Source organism: Babylonia areolata, chromosome 7 (assembly GCF_041734735.1).
Source record: "Babylonia areolata isolate BAREFJ2019XMU chromosome 7, ASM4173473v1, whole genome shotgun sequence".
Taxonomy (NCBI): domain Eukaryota; kingdom Metazoa; phylum Mollusca; class Gastropoda; order Neogastropoda; family Buccinidae; genus Babylonia; species Babylonia areolata.
Genome location: NC_134882.1, coordinates 50,501,645 through 50,506,644, shown reverse-complemented (window position 1 = coordinate 50,506,644; position 5,000 = coordinate 50,501,645). Strand labels below are relative to the sequence as shown.

The following is a 5,000-nucleotide window of genomic DNA, read 5'->3' as shown; positions in this document are numbered from 1 at the left end:
TGTAGAGTGCACATTCACGTGGCAGCATTTATTACAACATACTTTCCGCTGGTCATCAGTTGCTGAAAGCATGAAAGTGAACGACCAGTGCCTTTATCAAATAGTGACCTTGCTCGAAAACAAAAGAAACAAAAAAGGCAAGGCCTTCAGGACGTACTTGTGATACACACTTAAAGAAGAAAAAAAAACCCCAAAAACCCAGAGTCATAAAAATGAAGAATTAATTTGTTGAAATGTGTTCTCTATTCGTTATTATGATTATATACAGCTTCGCGGAAAAAAAAGCTTATAAAAAAAAATAGTTTGTTGAAATGTTTTCTCTGTTTATACAGCTTCGCAAGAAAAGGCTTTAATGCAGATTCAAACCACAGGTGTTTGGGTAGAGAATGAGTGGTTTTACCCACTGCGCTAACGCGGGTTCGCTGTTAACGTACAAAAATTAGTATTTGAGCGTGTTTTTTTTAGCGGAATAAATCGACAGCGGCAATTGACTGGAAGTCATAAAGCAGTTTAAATCTTTGTTGTTTTGGTATATCTCGGGCATTTAAACATTTTCTTTCAAGTCCGAGGTAAAGGAGACGGTCCCATCGCCTCAAAAACACTGCAGTATATATCCGTTTTTTATAGATCTGCAGAGATCCGTGATCGACAAGCTTTATCTTTCCACTCACTGAGAAACTGCCGACACCTTCCATTCAATTTCTTTTTTCTGTTCATTCTAGTTAATTCAGTATCCACTTTAAAACATTCATATGCAGTGAACACGTCGATGATTATGTAAGAAATTCCCTTGATTCGGCGGTAAAGGAGACATTGCCATCTCGTCAGGCTTTGCAACATGTTTTGTCAAGATCTGCACTGACCAGTGCCGTGTAGACGAAGCAGTGAAACGGTCGATTTAAATTTTCTTTTCTGTTCATTCTATTTAATTCAGTGTCCACTTTAGAATATTCATATGCAGTAGGCACGTCAATAATGTATTGTATTGTATTGTATTTCTCTTTTTGTCACAACAGATTTCTCTGTGTGAAATTCGGGCTGCTCTCCCCAGGGACAGCGCGTCGCTATACTGCAGCCTTACCTCTTTTTCTTTTTTTCTTTTTTACGTGCAGTTTTTTTTTTTCTCCATCGAAGTGGATTTTTCCACAGAATTTTGCCTCTAGGCATCACTTCACATGACATGTAGTTAGTGTCACTGTATGTGTTCTGTCCAGAATGTGTAATTCTTTGCTTATAACTGCGAACAAGAAAAACGAGGTCATGGCGTCAGTATTCTCACCAGATAATCGGGAAGCTGCAAAGAGTTAACAGCAGTTTTCGGAATCCGGACCGAACATCAACTACATAAACTGTTAATTTAATGATTCGGAAATACGGCTAAATTCGGGAGACTTACAACCCATTATTGGTATGACTGTGACGATTTTTTCCCTACTATGTTTAAGCCAAATTTGGTATTGGCAGACAAAGTATTTCCAGAGAAAATGGCAATGTAGAAGTTTACCACACACACACACACACACACACACACACACACACACACACACAACCGAACACTGGGTTATGACATAGACGCACTTTGTTTACACAAGTGAGTCAAAAAAGGAGACAAAAAAACAAAAAAGAGACAAAAAATTAAATGAATTATGTACAACAACACCAACGATAACAGCAAAGCAATAAAATAAAAAAAAAAAAAACCCCAAAAAAAAAAAACCGATACAAACCAAAATTACACGACTAGTTTTGAGCAGTTGTTTTTCAGTTGAGACGCCGGTATAAAACAGCAACAGCGACAACAACCACCACCACTCTTAAAGGCTGCTTATGCCCAATAAAGGTACTATTGTTTTGGGTTGCTAAGGGACGGCAGCCAACAGACCAGCATCAGCTTACACATGTGACCGCTGCGACAGAGACTGTCTCTCTCGCATCGGTCTCTACAGTCACAGGCTACGCTGCTTGGTCCAAGCAGACAGCTCAATTAGACATTAGGTCGGATATACTCTTTCCATGGTCAGCCAAGCCCGAAGGAGACCTACTGTACTGTTTTGGCTGTTTTGGCTTGCTGCTCATTTTGCTCGTTCTTGCCGTCGCCTTGAGAGATATAATGTACGACTCTGTCTGTCTGTCTGTCTGACTGTCTCTGTCTGTCTGTCTGTCTCTCCAGTTTCTGTACATTCAAATGAAAAGGGGGGGGGGGGGTGGAGGTGGAGGGGAGGGGGGCCAAGGGGGAGGGGACTAAGAAAGGAAGAGAGAGAGTGAGAGAGAGAGAGAGAGAGAGGGAGAGAGAGAGAGAGAGAGAGAGAGAGAGAGAGAGAGAGAGAGAGAGAGACAGAGGGAAAGAGAGAGAGAGAGAGAGAGACAGAGGGAAAGAGAGAGAGAGAGAGAGACAGAGGGAAAGAGAGAGAGAGAGAGAGAGAGAGGGAAAGAGAGAGAGAGAGAGAGACAGAGGGAAAGAGAGAGAGAGAGAACAGAATGTGGAAAAGATAGAGTACAACATATAAAATGGAGAGGGTGAGTGTCAGTGATCAGAGAAAGAAAAAGCATAATATTGTGTGTGTGTGTGTGTGTGAGGGGGGATGGGGGAAGCAGGATAAAGACTAAAAACTAATCAATAATCAAATATTGTATGCACTACTTCTGTAGATAATTATTTGAAAAGAGGTTCATGCGGGGACCTACAATAAACAACCAACTGGACTATTCAACACATAACTAGATAACTTTAATCTTTGTTTGTTAAAAAACAAAAATAAACCCTTAAACATGTATCTTAAAAAAAATCTAAAAAAGATAAAGGTACCTCTGAAAGTCGTTGAAAAATTCCCCAGAGTACAAAACAAAGTGTAAGGACCCCGGTTGAAGTGTCCTGTAAATTCCAAGTGATGGTCGCCGGTACAATGGTTTACCCTAGAGACACAGCACGACGGAATAGATGTATATTTACAGTAAGCTCCCACCGAGGTTACCGCGCTAACTGAAGATATTGATCCTGAAATCCAGAGATTAGCTACCATACCGAAGACACTATATGCATCTAAATATAAAACAGAGAAAAGACTGAATATTTGTAGAGCTGTTGATTCCTGTTGTGGTTACTAACCAGGGGCAGGCCACTCTCATTTTTGGTCCCTCCTTGATACTCGTATCCTCTTAAAGGGCTTCACCTCCAGTTCTTTCGCCATTCTTTGCACAGAAGACTTGCTCACTTGTGAATCGCTTGCAACTTCTCTAAGAGATTTGTGGGTCCCTGGGTTCTCCTCCTGGGACTGAATCAGTTCCTCAACACGGTCCTTGTTCTCCTCCGAACATGCAGTCTTGGATCTCCCACTGCCAATTTTACGTGCTACAGACCCTGTAGTGCGTATTTTAGCGATAAGTCTATTCACAGTGACATGATTCCACCCCTTGCCTGGAAATACCTTTACAATCCTTCTTTCACCCCAGCCTTTCTCCTTGAAACAGTTTTCAATGGTAACCTTATCACTTTCACTCAAAGGCATGTTTGATCCTTCCAAACTGAAACTTTGGACAGAACTGATTTTGGATACAGACGACAATATAAAAAAATCAATAGACTTGACACCCAGACAGGCTATTTTTAGACTGACACTGATTGACAGATGCCAACACCTGGCAGCTGGCATGAACATGATGAAGGTCACATTGCACAGCTCTGATATTTGATTTTTTGATATGCTGTTTTGAATTTAGCAACACTCGCATAATTTGCGTCCGAACTTTTAGATATTTTGCAGACTTGTTGATAATACCCTAAGGTTACTATGTGAAAATTTTCATTCAATTCGATTTCATTATCACTGAGAAAATAATTGTCAAAAAGCGGTTCACTTTTTTGGGACACTCGATATATATACCCTCTGGTCGACGGTACAGAAATATAAGGACGAAAACCAATCGTTTCGCCAATAGCTTTTACCCCCAAAGCAGTCAATGCCCTGTCTCTCGAACAAATCCAGTATGATATATAGAATTGCAGAATCAACAACCATCTACCTGAAGATCTAGTCATCAACCCCATCCACATGCAATATGCAGCTTCTGTTCAAACGTGTGTGTGTGTGTGTGTGTGTGTGTGTGTGTGTGTGTGTTTGTGTGTGTGTATGTGTGTGTGTGTGTGTGTGTGTGTGTGTGTGTGTGTGTGTGTGTGCAGTGCGTGCATGTGTGACTATGCACACGTTTTTATATTGATATGCACTTGTATGTATCCTAATTTTTAATGTATCTGTGTTTGTGTATGATTTTTGATTACTGATCGTATCTTGTTATGTACTATCCCCCCAATATTCCTTGTGACCCCGATTCACTTGGTAATAAAGACATATTCTATTCTATTCTATATATATGATTATATATATATATATATATATATATATATATATATATATATATGATAATAGAATAATGATGGTAATAATCTAATTTATCATAACAATAATGATATTTTGATTTATAAAGCGTCTTTCCGTGTAAAACATGCTCAATTGCACTGCACCATGTAGAAACTAATGTTTAAAACATGCAGTTAAACATTAAAGTATAAAAAAATAACTTTCTTGTACAGCCCTTTACAGTGTCCTCTGTGCTGTTCCATCGTTTGGTTTACTTGTTTGTTGGTGATGTGATCAGTGTATCTGATGCCTAGCATCTTGCAATGACACCTGGTTTCCATGCGTTGAGTTTATCATTGCGAACCCCGCCGTGAGATAGGAAATTTGCGATAATATGTATGTGGGAAGCTTATCTATCTTAAAAATATTACAAGATCATGGCATATAACTCTCTCTCTCTCTCTCTCTCTCTCTCTCTCTCTCTCTCTCTCTCTCTCTCGCTGTGTGTGTTTGAAGGCCTTTGACTCTGTTCAACGAGGACCCCTGATGGAAATATTGAAAAATAATGGGTTGTCTGGGAAATTTATTAATGCTGTCCTTGCCATTTATAAGTCTGTGGTGTCTTGTGTGAGAGTGGGCAATACG

General features: G+C 39.8%; 1 protein-coding gene across 1 annotated transcript in view; it reads left to right on the top strand.

Annotated features, from left to right (window-relative positions):
- LOC143284298 (uncharacterized) overlaps positions 1-5,000 on the top strand; it is a 45,227-nt gene that overhangs the window by 32,327 nt on the left and 7,900 nt on the right. The gene's annotated exons all lie outside the window — the stretch shown is intronic.